We start from the raw sequence: 16,671 nt of genomic DNA on the forward strand, positions 1-16,671 counted from the left end.
CGCGTGGCTTTTTCTTTGGATGATCTCTATGTATGTCTAATGGTAGTGGCATAATAGGAGGAGGCTTCATTCATGTTTGAGATGGTGGATACTTTGATTTTGTTGTAGGTACTTGGATGGAGCACATGGTGTACTTTTATCCATGATGGTGAATGTGCTAGGAGAGATTATTCCCTTGTTCATTTATGTGGCTATAGATTGACCCTGTGCAATCTATACAACAAGTGGAAGATTATTAAGATAATGGGTATTGCACACATTGCATAATATTTTTATATTGTATTATTTTATTTTATTATGTAATATTGCACCTAGATGGATGTGCAACATGTAAAGATTCTCATGGGATATACTTGATGAGTTGTATTATAACATTGTGATAATATTTCATGCAATTATTTAATATTGGAGAAAAGAATTAAAATTCCAATATTAAATGTGGGGTCAATGGGGTAGGTAGCACATGGTTTTAGCACATGGTTTATATAATACCACTTGATGGTTTTGTGGGACTTGCTACTATATAAGCACCCACAAGGGTAGTTGTTGGTGTGAGAAGAGAAGAAGAGAAAAAGGGAAAGAGTCGAGTGGGACAAGGCTTGACAGGTTAGCCAACGGAGCATTTGTGAAGGTTGGAAGCATGGCATAGGATGTGTGAATTCATGCTTGTTCACATGGATTTCTTGGTTGTGGTTATGGCTTTGAAGGCTTCCATGGTTGTATTGTAATGGTATTTTTTGCTGAATAATACATGGTGATGGATGCTTTTGGAGGCTGGGTTTTTCCCTCAATGAAGGTTTTTTAGGGTATATCTTGTGTCACAATTTTTTGTGGGTATGTTGTCTATTCTCTTGCACGTGTATTTCAATTGCATATTTATTTCATATCTGTTATGGGTTATATGGAAACAGTTATACTCTTTATTGCAAGTTTCCTTATAATATAGATTTCTTATATAGAAATCTAGGGCACAATTTCCTAGAGAAGGCTGACATGGGAGCATTAAATCTCAATTAACCTTAACCCTTAGAAATGAACCTATATTAAATGTAATTTAAGAGTGTACGTCCATTCTGAAACCCAAAACAATCGACTCGAAAGTAGAAAAATGAGACTTTCCAAAGCTTGATAACCTAAAACCTATGGAAATTAAAAATTGGACTTGGGGTCAGGGACAAGCTCAACCCTACCGTAGGTTAGGGTTAACATTGTCCTTGACCTAAAAGGTTGCCCTTGACCCAGAAAGTCAAAGTCCTCAATTTCACAAAGAAAGTTGTTAGAAACATGTCATAAATATAAATAAATAAATAAATAAATAAATAAATAAATAAATAAATAAATAAATAAATAAATATATATATATATATATATATATATATATATATATATAGAGAGAGAGAGAGAGAGAGAGAGAGATATAACAGGGGGAAAATGAATAGATCCATACAAAAACCCATTCAAGGCACTTGACATGATCCCAAACCACTTACTCAGAGGGCTAAAAACTCTTTTTTCCATTGAAGATCAAGAATTGAAGCATTCAAGCCTTTGAAGGGATTTGGTTCAAGCATCAAGATTCATCATTCAAACCCTAGATCTAGCCATCATGGTGGTGTGATCTTCCTTCAAGAACCTTTGGTCATCTTCAAGATCTATTCATTTTTCTATCAAGGTGGATTCTAAGTATACAATCATGAAGGTTTTGATTTACATTTTTTATGTTATGTTTAAGCTTTCATATCAATATACTTGTTTACATTTCAAATACAATTGCATATCTATTGAATATCATAGCTTCATTAATATATTTACTTCTACTACTTGCTAGAATTCCTTATTTCAATTTCATTATTAAGGTTGATTCCAAATTGGGGTTTGACCAAGGAAAACTCCTCATCCAAACAAGAAAACCATTTTTCTTGTAGATATAGGTGTGGACTAGCAAATTGAAGAGCAGATTTGGATACCCTTTTCATTGAACTTTCAAGATCCACAAACATAAATTTCAGGTAGTGTGATTCGAAACATTGATGGTAAAAATCTTAACACAATTGAATCCAAAAACATATCAGTACAATACAATGGATTGTGGAATTTGATCTCTTTAACATAAATTTCATCGGAGCTGTGCAGGTCAAGGTTGACTTGTTGGGGTACAATTGTGCCCCAGGTTAAGATTGCGCACCTCTATCTAGGTCAAGTTTGACCTCCCTTCAAAAGGACAAAAGTTTTCTTGGTTTTCTCCATTTTGACATTTCTAGTTTGGAACATGATGGAAAATTCCTCGAAATTGTACACAGGCATCCAAAATCAACATTTTCTAGATTTATCCTACTTTAAGGTAAGTATTTGTCTTTTATCTATTTAAAGATTTAATCTCATACTTCTCAAATAGAAAGACCATAGGATCTCCTTTCTCCATATTCTCCATTTCTTGATCTAATTGTGCATTGATCACTTCCTTGTGGTTAATCAATTTGGATCATTCCTCTTGGGAATTCAGGTTGAGGATAGGTCCTATTTTATTCCTATTTATTTTGGTGAACCTGACACATTTACCCCCTCTCTTTTGTGGAATTAGATGCCCTATTGTATTTTTTGGTGCTAAATTTCATTTCATATTTGTTAGTGCAAAAATAAAAAAATCTTTATATTCAATAAAATACAAAAAAACATTTCTTGCATTTCATTTACTATGAAGATGCTTTGGTGTGTGGTTATGTTCCTTATTACCCTTTTTTAAGCATCTCTTTACCATAATTATGAGTTTTATGAGAGTACCATTCATTTTATTATGTTCATGATCTTTCATTTTATTGTTACTTATGCTTTTGTGAATTTAACCGATACTAGTCTTCCTACATGTAAAACTTTCATTAAAGATTCATGTGGTAGACTTATTATTATTTTGGATTACGTGAAGGATTTGGTTGATGATACACCATCTCCTAATCTTCCTAATCTGAATCTTATTATTCCTAATCTCATGCCTAGATCTCCATCTATTAATCGTCATTCTTCTTATGATGGCATTCAAGCCATGGTTCAAGATACATATGTGCAAGACTTCTTTGATTTACCTTCTCCTCTAATTCATGATGATATTAAAGGAAAGGGTAAATATACTTCTTCCAAACTTATTATTCCATCTTATACAAACTTTTCTTACGAGAATGATAAGCAATCACTTCCTATAGAAGATTTACATGATATGTATACTACATGATATAAGATGATAACTAAACAAGGTTATAAAGGTTTAGGGCTTGGAGTTAATGAACATGATATTAAGTATCCTGTTCATGTACCCTCTAAACCAAATTTTTAGGGTGTTGGTTGTTCACAATCTCAAGTTAAAGAAGGTGATGTTAAACATCGTCCTCCTCTTCATAAACTTCTTCCTACACCTACTTTAGATAACTCTAATATTCGTCAAGAGGTGGCTAAATGGGGGTATATTGAATTAATGAATTTCAAAAAAGAAATCTTTAAGCCTATACCAAAGATGTCTTATCTAAGTACAAATTTCCTTTTTCATTATTGTAATACACGCTTACTTGTTGATTGTAGACATTTTAAATTTAATGTTTGTGAACGAGCTATTTTAGGAATTATTTCTCATTCTCGTGCAATTTTACAATTCCTTCATAATTTTGATATAGGGGATTCCCCTCCTTCTAATATAATATAGATTTTTTCTCTTCTTGTCTCTAGACTAGGGGGGAAAGATGTATATTTCCATCCAGTCTCCTAGGATCTCTTAGGCCTTTTCTTGGGCTTAATTGGTATTCTTTCCTCCTCTTTTTCTATGATTTTGTGTTATGTTTATACTCATTCATAGAATCTATTCAAGATATCTTTTCTAAGACAATTTTTTTTGTAAAGGTATCCCTTGTCTTCCTCCTTGGGGGGGCAAGGTTCTTCCTTCTTTCTCTTTTTCTAGGGAACTACTTTCCTTAGCTTAGTGGAATTTGTTTCTATTGCAATATAATTTCTTCATATTGACTGATGTTTTGACTATGGTTAATCTTTTTATATGAGAGGTTGTTGTACTAGGGCATCACATCTTCTCTATGTTACAAATTATGTTGTTTACAAGCCATTACCCTTTCTTTTATTTTACAGTTGTTTTCCTCATTCCAAAGATTCCTTTTCCTCTTCTTTATAGGGGGCTTGGTGATTGAATCTTTGTTCCCACTTGGTTTATCTTTGAAAGATGATATTTTATCTAAAAGTACTCCTATATGGTGGGGGTCTTGTTGCTAAGATCTCTTTCTTTGAGGATCCTTTTTCCATAAGTGAAATATCATTTTCATGATTATCTATACTCTTAGATGTAGGGGTCAATATCCCTCATTAAGAATATGGTATACATTATTGTTAAATAGGATATCTCCTAGCCTTGTGAAGTAGATATCCTCTTCCTCTTCCTTATCAAGTCTCATGGACAACCACAACAAGGAGTGGGGCATATATAAGGTCTCCCTTGTACTATGTTTCTTTATTTATATGCTAAATCTCAGAAGGTAAGACACATAAGTTGCTAAATCTTGAAGAGACATGCATTTTTCAATTTTTTCATATGCTAAATCCTTTAAAGGTAACACACATAAGTTGCTAAATCCTGAAGAGACACACATTGCTAAATCCTCTAAAGGTAACACACATAAGTTGCTAAGTCCTAAAGAGATGTACATTTTTCAATATTTCAATATGCTAAATCTTTCAAAGGTGACACACATAAGTTACGAAATCATGAGAAGACACACATTTCATATTCATAGTGATATAAGAAGGTGGATCTATGGATATTCTAGAAGTTGTCATGAGATGCATTACAATTGCAAGCAAATTTTTTGGGTAAACTATTAGGTTTGGCTACTTGTTGGGCTCTCCCTCTCCCTTGGTAATTCATGGTAAGGTGGACATTTTACTAGGCGAGGTAATCACTTCTTTTCTTTCTTTTCACTTTCATGCTAGTAGGGCTAGATCATGAAGTGATGTTATTTATAGTGGTTCTCTTATATTTCTTATGTAATCACTTATGTTTTTATGACAGCTTTCCAAATATGATATTAGTATGAGAAATATTTCTTAGCAAGGTTTATTGTGCTAGTTGATTTGGGTTTGTTTATTACTAACCATTTTCTTTTACGATCATTTTGTCTTAGTTTGTTTTGGCACCCTTGTGTGTGTATGTTGAATTAGAATCCTTAGCCTAAGGGATTGTTTCATTAGATAAGTGTTATTTTAAAATCATTATGAATCCACTTGGATCTCTTCTTTCTTCTTCTTTACCAAGAGTTTGCATTGAGTTCACACTCTTGCTAAAGTGGGGGCTAAATGTATTGTCTTAAAATGGAAGCACTTCCATGTTAAGAGCATTTAGCCCTCCAAGTAAGGGGTATGGGGTCATTTCAAGTGCCTTGAATAGGTCTTTGCATGGATATGGCTGTTTTCCCCTTATTTTGCTTCTCTCCCTCCATTTCCAACCTCTTTTTGACAACTTTCTCTATGAAACCAAGGACTTTGAATTTCGGTAGGGTCAACCTCATCCTTGACCCCAGGTACATTTTTCAATTTCTAGGAGTTTCAGGGTTTTGGGCTTCAAAAATTTTCTTTTTCTTGCTTTCAGGTTGGTTGTTTCAGGTTTTGGAATGGTAGACTCTTAAATTGAATTTAATCTAGGTCCATTTCTAGTGGTTAAGGTTAATTGGGATTTAATGCTCCCATGTCAGCCTTCTCTAGGAGTTTGTGCCTTAGATCTCTATATAAGGAAGCCTTCTTCCCTCATTTTGATATCTACAATCTATCTACTATTAGAGATCTATCACACACAAACAACTATCTACTTACTATGAGCAATTACCTATATTATCAAGAATTCTATCATTCAAGCATTCAAGTTTTCTATTGAAGATCAAGGCTTGAAGTATTCAAGCTTTTGAAGGGATTTGGTTCAAGCATTCAAGATTCATCATTCAAACCCTAGATCTAGCCATCATGGTGGTGTGATCTTCCTACAAGATCCTTTGTTCATCTTCAAGATCTATTTATTCTTCTATCAACATGAATTCTAAGCATACAATCATGGAGGTTTTAATTTACATTTGTTAATGTTATGTTCAAGCTTTCATATCAATATACTTGTTTACATTTCAAATACAATTACATTTCTATTGAATATCATAGCTTCATTATTAGATTTACTTCTACTACTTGCTATCATTCCTTATTTCAATTCCATTATTAAAGTTGATTCCAAACTGGGGTTTGACTAAGGAAAATCCCTCATCCAAATAACAAAACCATTTTTCTTGTAGATACAGGTGTGGAACAATGAATTGAAGAGCATATTTGGATACCCTTTTCGTCAAACTTGCGAGATCTACAAACATAAATTTTGTTGGAGCTGTGGAAGTCAAGATCGACCTCCCTTCAAGAGGACAAAAGTTTTCTAGGTTCTCTTTGTCTCAACATTTCTAGTTTGGAATAGGTTTTAGAATTCCCCAAAACTATACACAAACATCAGAAATCAACATTTTCCAAATTTATCCTACTTTAAGGTAAGTATTTATCTTTTATCTATTTCAATATTTAAGCACATACTTCTCAAAGAGAAAGACCACAGGATCTCATTTCTCCCTATTCTCCATTTCTTGATCCATTTATGCATTGGTCATTTCCTTGTGGTTAATCAATTTGGATCATTCCTCTTGGGAATTCGAGTTGAGGATAGATCCTATTTTCTTTCTATTCACATCTCTTTTGTAGTTAAGATTTTGCTATGAATTCTTTCCTGAGATTTGGACATGTAGTTAATTTCTAAGGATTGACATCTAAAAATCAATCAATCGCTACACCTCGTAGGGTCACCGTAAACTATCAAACCTAGTCATCCTAGTCTATTACACTGTTCACCATCTAGATTTTTTCACATGTTTTATAGTGTCTAACTAGATTGTTCATCCCATTGTTGTTAAACTTTGGTTATTTTTCCTTAGGTCCTGCTATCATTTATCTCTTTTGAATCTTTGGTACTTGCTGCATACATGCACTATTTTGAGTACTTGCGTTGTTTAGAGTACTTGCATTGTTATGCACAACCGTGCTACTTTGGACAACTACCCTACTTTGGACAACTGCATTACCCAACATGAAGGGATGTTCTTCAAGTAAAGTTGTTCAATTCTCTACATGTATTCGTTCATTAGGTGTCTCCGAAATGAAGAGTTCACCCCACACTCATACTCCTTCAACACTTTGAGTTGTGTGAGTACCTTCTCTTCTATTCGAGTTCTCTACCCTTGGTGTATACAAGTTAACAAAATTCTTCCTTGTCTCTTCCACCAAATTCAATCTCTATCAAGTTTCTTCAAGAAATTCCTTGGCACTCCTCAATCTACTAGGTGAATGCACTCCCTCCATAAGTGTTTCTTCACCCCCTCGATGTTTGTCAGTAAGCTACTGAAACTTTTTTCTATGCTATGCCTATTGTGATAAAATTGATTCTTCCTGTACTATACATATATCATCCTTGTCTTTTATTTTATTCCTATCCTTGTTGAGTAGATTCAACATTAATCTTCAAAACACCTCTTGTATACTAGGTTCGACTGACAATGATGCCAATGTTTTTCATATAGTGTAAATGCATACTTATCACATTAAGGTATTATAATGTACTACAAAACATGATACTTTATTCATATACAATGATAATGATGATCTAAAAGTTCATTCAGATGATGTACATATACTTTCCCAAAGAGGTGACTTAAACCGTTATGCACCCTTTCAGATACAACTATACCCATAAGCTATAGTACTTTTTATTGACAACAACCAATATGAATTGGCTCCCATCAAATGGGTGTCAGACTTTTGGCATCAAAAATTATGATGACAAGGGCTTCTGTCGTAATTGTGATGCATAAAGCTGTCATGAATTAAAGCCAGATGGGTCAATACACTATCATAATTGTGATTTCTATACATCAAAGATGCGATCACACGTGTGATGTTTATGTGACACCTATGTTGTGGGTTTGATGACTAGCTATTAAACCCTTCTGTCATAATAGAGACGGATTTGTGGTAGCAATGCTGTGGAACTAACGACTATTCATCAAAATTGTGATAATAGGAAAACCAGTTATAGGGGTGAGAGCATTTTAGTTTCCTGATAATATCATAACCAAAGTTGAATGTCAAAAATAGATTTTTTAGGAAATCACTCTCTCCAACATCACCCATTCCATATTTGTTTTCAATTACGATTGCAAAAATTAAAGTTACTAGATCCTGCTAGCTGGGAGTAGCTGATTGTTCATTTATCGTACCAAATCTAATGATAGTTCTACAAGAATTTGTAATCAACCTAGCTAATTAGCAACTAGACCAATTAATTGTAGAGACAAAGGCATAAAATTTGTGACTGAAGTCCCTACGAAAATAGATTTAGACAATGAATCACTTGAGAGGGTATTGGAAAAAAGGGAGAAAAAGAGAAGATATGATCATGACCAGTATAGTGAAAATAAAAACTATAGATATACTAGAATAAATTCAAAGAAATATAAGAAAAAGTCTACAAATATTTTGACCAAAGGAATGAGATTTATGTAGGTACCAAACATGATGATATTATATATGATGTAGAGGAAAAATATAAGAACAAAGATATGGAAAATAATTTTTTTGATTGTAGAATTGGTAAGAATCGTACCTTTGCAAAAATCCAAGATGATACAGAGCCTAGAAAGGTTGAGACAATGGGAGAAAGAAATAATTGGGATATAGATACTGAGGGTGATAGGTAAAAAGCATGAGGAAGATAGTAATAAGAAATTTTTGGTAGCTAGGAACAAATGATCATTTTATCGTACCTAATATGATGATAGTTCTATAGGAATTTGTAATCAACGTAACTAATAAAAAACTAGACCAATGGATCACTGTAGAAAAGGCATAAAATTTGTGATTGAAGTCCCTAAGAAAAGATATTCAGACAATTATACAAACATAATAGTCAGAGAATGTTTGCACGAGCTTGCAGGCTCCTTGAGATATTATTTTGTACGATTTAGTACGTACATGGTATGAGATTTATTTTCTCTTTTTGTAAGCATGTTACTAAGAAGTAAAAGGTTATATATTTTAGTTGGCCATTGACTCATAATATGGTATGGTGGGTTATATATTAGAATTTGGTAATTGCAAGAATTGTTTTTTGTTATATTTCAAAATAGATTTCTATTTGTAAATTGGCCAAACAATATTTATGGGCTCGCCATTTTGAAGATAATTAGAAAATTGTTTGATTAATATCAACAATGTACTTCACTTGAAACTTCATTTTTACCTTAAATGCATCATGTAGTAAGAAATTCTATTTGAAAAGTGTATTAGAATGTATCTAAAAGAAAACAGTGAGTTTGTCAAGGTTTCATGTCAAACTACTTGTTACTTGTTACATATAATGTCTAAAAATAGTTAAGTGCTACCTAACTATGTCCAAGGCATTTTCACACTGGAGGCATACTCTGCCTACGAAGTTGCCTACATACCTATATCCATGGGATCAAGACCCTTGAACTACTCAGTCTAATGAATATGTAGTTTTGGTTTCTAATTGTTTTGATGTAGCTGTATTCTAATAACCACTGGTGAGCTTTACTCACCTAATACAATTCTTCACCATCATATACCCACTTAGGCAAATCAAGCAGTTTTCTATAATTATAATACTGTAATGCCCTAGTGCAACCTTTATTTTGTAGTTTACAGTTAATGTAAGGTTAACCTATATACGTCCTAAGTGACTCCTTATATAAGTATGTTTAAAGCTTGTGACAATAATCAATGTGACAAAAGCTTGTTTAAAAGCACATATTCCTTTTATTAAATGTAAGGTTGATTACCTAAACATCCATACATGTATAAGCATGGTAAGTTGCCTAGAATGTCATGAGATCAATCTTTAAAGTACCTAGAATGTCCTCATCACCTCCTACTACTCTTAGGGGAAGTCCATCTTCATTGCTCATGAGAAATTCATCACACGAGTACATCCAAGAATGTCCTTATTGCCTGCTACATAAAATGAATCCAATATTACTAAATTCCCCCTAAGAAATAATAGTTCAAGTGAAACAAACATATGAAAAATGAGAGAGAAAAAGAGGAATCTACTTACTAATAGGCATTGCCATTGCATCTGTGGCCATGCTACCCATTCAGTGAGTTTTATTATTTTTCTGTTGTATCAAGATCTCTCTATTTATATACATACATACATACATACATATATACATATATACATATATACATATATACATATATACATATATACATACATGTATGTATGTATGTATGTATGTATGTATAAATAAATAAATAAATAAATAAATATATATATATACATACATACAAACATATATATATGTATATATGTATATACATACATATATACATACATACATGCATAGGTACATGCATGCATACATGCATATACAGAGATCGCAAGGGCATGACAATGAGATGCAAATATCACAAGGGCCCAACGACAAAATCCTAGATCTCCACTGATCTACACCAACGTTTAGAGCTCTCCACCCTCTTTCACGCACAAATCTCCACAATCAGTCAAAACAAATGGGGAATGATTAATATCACATTTTTTTTCCTTTTTGTTTATAATCCACAATCCACAAGATCTGTCTATATACATACCTACATACATGCAAAAACACAAATATGTGTGTGTGTGTGTGTGTGTGTGTGTGTGTGTGTGTGTGTGTAGACACATATATATACATATACACATGTATATATATGTATATACATACATACATACATATACATACATACATACATACATACATACATACATACATACATACATACATACATACATACACACATACATAAATATATACATATATACACACATACATGAAAACAAAAATGCACTTTCTAAGAGTTTACAATTATTCAACAAAATTAATGTTTTACAAGAAAATATTGTTTAAACAGTAAAAAAATTGCTTGACATGAGAGGTCCGCAAGTGAGGGTGTTGACCAATCTTGAAAACTTGAATGCTGAAATTGATTTTGATAAGGTAGAGGTAGATATTTAGAAGTTTGATAATCAAAATTTAAGGCATGAGAGTGAAGGAGAAGGAATGACTTTAGAAAGAGAAGGAGAAGAAGAAACTTTAGAAAGAGATTGCATGACAAAAATAACAAATAGATAATTTAGAGGATATTATGGAAGCCACTAGATATAATCTAGGAAAGTGTTGTGGTAGGTACTATGACATTGGAAACACTAGTTAAATTGGTCTAGTTGCTAATTAACTAGGTTGATTACTTCATTATTATATGATCCAATGGTAATGTTAGTTATTATTTTGACATACATGAAAACATTATTATTCATCATTATTATAGATACATACATACATGAAAACAAAAATGTAACTTCTAAGAGTTTACAATTGTTCAACAAAATTAATGTTTTACAAGAAAATGCACCTAAAGAATTGTTAGCATAGAAGCAAGAAAATATTGTTGAAATAGTACAAAAATTTCTTGACATGAGAGGTCTACAAGTGAGGGTGTTGACCAATCTTGAAAAATTGAATGCTGAAATGAAAGCTATCAATGATAAAAAACCTATGCCAAAGTTGCAACACAATGTAAATTTGATTTTAGATAAGGTAGAGGCAGATATTTAGAAGTTTGATAATCAAAATTTAAGGAACAAGAGCAAAGGATAAGGAGCAACTTTAGAAAGAAAAGGAGAAGGAACAACTTCAAAAAGAGACTGCACGACAGAAACAACATCTAGACAACATTAAGGATATTATGGGAGCCTCGTGATTATGGCATTTACACAGAAGCATAACTTTCTTCTTCAACTCCTTACACTCAACTCTTCACTGAAGTTATTCTTCCAATAATGAGAATAGCTGCTACAAATTCCTAGGAGCATTCGAAGATGAACCATCTCAAACCATTTTGACCTTGATTTTCATGCCCCAACCAACAACATGTACCTCTCAATGATTTTGAATTTTCTACACGGTAAGGGATAATGTGCATGGTTCATCTTATTCAGTGTTCATACACAAATGAAGGTGAAGCTTATTGTTTGGCAAGTTTGAAGTTTTGAGGAATATAAGTGATAATCTAATCCAAGCTTCATTATCTACCCTACAATATATCACTTGTAAATGACTTAGAGCTACCACATGGGAAGGCACATGGTGTCTCTCTATTTCATACTTGCACATGTATGACCATTTGGTGCTCGAGATTCATAGCCTTAAGAATCATGCCATGATCTATGCCCCATTTCCAACTCACACCACCTGACCTTGCTTTGCATGCCTTATTTTCCATATGAGAAATCAAAGATATACCAAATACTTGATAAGTTGAAATTCAATAAAGAGGGATGCCAAGTGTTTGATCAAATGTATTCAATGGAGATTCATCACAATTTACTTCAAGGAACTCTAAGTAAAAATTGGTTTTAATACATGCTACTTGGTATCACCTTATTCCATTTTGTTTTGAAGATGATGAGTCTTTGATATCCACTATGGTGATGTTCAAGAGAACAAAAATCATATTCCCAGCCTGAGAGGACACTACATGATATTTAGAGATTGACATTTCATGCTTGTTGTAAACTTGGTGTTTCAAATCTATAAAGGTTTCTCTAGACAAGAATGTAATAAGAATCACAATGCATATGAACCATTTGACAAAATAATTCAATTTCTAGCACATAGTCAAAGAACATTCCTATACAATTACTGGATAGCTTTCAAAAATTTTGTGACTTGTCATCTTCAATGACAACCCATATAGAATATTGCCAAAATATTTAGTAGAGGAGATTTGGAGTCTCTAAATCACCATGTCACAAATTGGGTTTCTAAACTAAAGGTTCATACCAAGCCATGAAATATTGAGCATTAAAAAAATACAATCAGCTTCAAAATAATTCATATGCAAGGGTGACTATAGAAACGGGATAAGAAACTAGTATCCAAAAAATGATATGTGAGGAATGAAAATAAATGTGAAGCTTCTTATCTAACAACACTTCTTAGTGACAACTCATAAATTGGGTAGTATCGACAAGGTACATGAGCTATTTGATAAAATGCTACCATGATATTTGTTAAAAAGATTATCTAAACTTTCATTCAAAAGTCAAACATTGGTAGGCATCACATTGGAACTAGAGCACATCATTCTCACGTGGAATGCATAAAGCTTTTAGAGGCACCATAGTGAAGGGATGCATGAATCATTTGTTGCAATGTGTCAATAGAGAGGTCATCCCATGAGATGGATAAAAAATGGAGTGATAATTACATAGAATACAATGATCACAAAATATGCACAATATGGAAGCATAAACAAGCACATGAACAATTGGGCAAGAGACCTTAAGAGACTATTTTTTTTGGAATTTATTAGTTTTATGAGTAATATTCATACAAAGTGTAGCTTGTAGAAATACCATATTGTAATGTGTCTTAAAAAAATACCATGGAAAATATATTTGATCCTGCTAGATGAGAACAATTGATTGTTCATTTTATTGTACCTAATCTGATGATAGTTCTACAAGAATTTGTAATCAACCCAGCTAATTAGAAACTAGATCCAATTTACTAGGTTATGGCTAGTTTCTTTCTAAAAATATATTCTATGATGTGTTTTCGTAAAATTTCTTGCAAACTCTACCATTTTTTCCTTGTCTGCATTATTTTTGTGGAGGATCTTGAGGTAAATCACTTAGCATGGGTTGAGTAAGTTTTACTATTTTATTATTTGGATTTTGGAATATGTATGCAACTAGATCATTTTTTATATTTTCCTAAGATGTAATAAGAACCTTAAAAAAGATCTCTAAATATACATGTTTAAAAGGAAATATAGAGAGATACATGTTTAAAAGGAAAAGAAATGAAAATTTACATAGCCCTTGAAGAAAAATGCAGAGCTAGGGCATAGAAACAAAATCACAGAGTAAAGGAACATAAATCACAAGGGCAAAACATGGAAAAAAAATCATAGATAAAGGGAATGACATCAAAATCATAGAGAAAGGGCATAGAAATGAAATGTAGAGATCACAAGGGCATGACAACCAAATCATAGAGCAAGGGCACGGCAAAAAAATTTAGAGATCACAAGGGCATGCCAACCAAATCATAGAGAAAGGGCATGAAAAAAACCTATAGAGATCACAAAAATGAAATCACAGACCAAGGGCATGATAACAAAATGTAGAAATCTTAGCAACAAAATGAAGAGATCACAACAATGAAGGGCATGCCAATGTTCACAACTCTCCACCCTCGTTTGAAGTTTTCAACCCTCTTTCCTATGCATCTCTCCATAATCAAAAAAAAAGGGGAATGATATATTTTGTGTTTTATTTAATAGTCATGAGGCATCACAATTATGAAACCAATGTCAGTATTGTGACAACATTAGGGACAATTGCAAAAAAAACATGAAAATCAACACAAATTACATTGTTGTCACAAATTGTCATCACAATTTGACCCCAAATGTTGTAGTGAATTGATCAAAACTATCAGTGAACCTTAGTATTTAATTCACCTTATAAAAAACATACATTTTTATTTCATGCACCTTTGCACTAGTGCACCTTTGGGTGGCAGGACCAAAATTGACAGAATTTGTCTAAGTGTCAAAAATTCAATTTCTAGCATCTGGGTTGTGTGATCCTTCCACCAAAATGATGTTTGGATGTGTTTTAGCTCATTAAATGCCTCCTTGGTCTTGAATACCCATTTGACATCATCTTCAAAAGATGTTGTTTCAAACAATGGCCAAAATTGATGAACGATTGTTTCAACTGAAGATAGTTGACTTCTTGAGTCATCTCCAAAAAAACTTTAAGTTAACAACACTATAATTAAGCCGAGAGGCTTTCTACAGTGGAAGCATCAATCAATGTAAACTTTTATCAATTTTAAAAAAATTTGACGGTTGTATCAAAGTCAACCACAATAAAGTTTTGAAACGAATACCACTTCATGTTTCCCACTGGTTGAATTGAAATTATTATTAATTTATCAGCAGTTACTACAGTTTCTTCACCAGAAAATTCTTCACACTCCTACCACATATTAAATGAAACTTAGTAATAATAGAAGAATTTCAGCAAGTGAATCGACCACTTCAACATAATGAAATGTTTGTAACTGAATCTTTTTGGAAGCAATATCACTACTTTATTTATCCGCCTATACAGAGGAGAGGAAGCAGGTGAGACAGAGATGTGCACCAAGCTGAGCATTAAAAAGAGTTTCTTGATTCATCTCATTAATTTTAGTAGCCCAACTTTCCAAATGCCTCTTCCTCACATTCACAAATTTCTTTCTCCTCTTGATCTGACCCTCAAATCTGCCTCCTCTGTGAACTAGGTACACCAGAGATTTGAATTAGGGTTAAACGATTTCAAAATCTTCAGAGTTTGCTTCAAGACTTGAAGAGGCAGATCTGAGAGAGTACGAATGGACTGACACAATCAACATGGTTTGATCGATCGCCTACAAGAACAAGTGATGAAATGATATTTATATATCTCTTTTCACCCTTGATTTGAAGCCAGAGCTAATCGAGTTTCCTGAGAGCGCGGAGCTTGCATGGAATGCGGGGTACCAATTTGGAAGGAGCACCCACTAGATAAGAGTTGCAGCCATGAGTCGACAGAGTCAAGGCAGGAAAGATTTGTCGACAATGCCCTGTATATTGTGGTGCATCTTTCATCAGAGTGGGGTTTGAGATTCAACATTGTGATTTACCCTGCAAGTTGGGGATTTTATGCTAATTTCTCTAAATCATGTACTTGTTTTTTGTATCTTTCTGTCCAAGACTTCTTTGCTGTGTCGAGGTTGGATTTTCCTTCAAATTATACAAATTACATTGGTGGATACGATTTTTTTGTTTGAATTTCTTTGGTTCATTTCTGTGTTTTAGATTGCAGGAGATCAAAGTCACTTTTAAAGGTGACAAGCAACAGTTTTCTACAGAGGAGATCTCTTCAAGAGCATTCATCAATATGGAGATTATTGAGACTTATTTGGGGCCGACCACAATGCATGAGTAATAATTTTGGGGCTGAATGTGATGATACATTGCTCTCCTACATATAATGATCCATCTTTATTAGTTTCAATTTAGTAAACATTAAACATTTGATAAAGATTTCATTTTTCTAAAATGAAGAATAAACTATTTCTATGTTCCCAAAATGCATTTTCTTTTAGAAGTTTCTACTTTTCACAGATTTTTAATGAGAAATATTTATGTGAACTATATTAAAAAGTTAAAATATTTTAGAAGTTTCAATTTTTTTACAGATTTTTAATGTGAAATATTTATGTGAACTATATTAAAAAGTTGAAATATTCTAAAGACATAAAGTAAATATATAGAAACTTCCTACCTTTCTAATTGAAATAAAAAGTTGAAATATTCTAAAGACATAAAGTAAATATATAAAAACTTCCTACTTTTCTAATTGAAATTAAAGATGTTTAGAAATAGTGAGAAACTTTTATAAATATTAGAAAAATAGAATATTTTGAAAGTATATAGAAAACTAAG

Source organism: Cupressus sempervirens, chromosome 5 (assembly GCF_028749045.1).
Source record: "Cupressus sempervirens isolate cs-2001-9-10 chromosome 5, ASM2874904v1, whole genome shotgun sequence".
In the NCBI taxonomy this organism is placed as follows: Eukaryota; Viridiplantae; Streptophyta; class Pinopsida; order Cupressales; family Cupressaceae; genus Cupressus; species Cupressus sempervirens.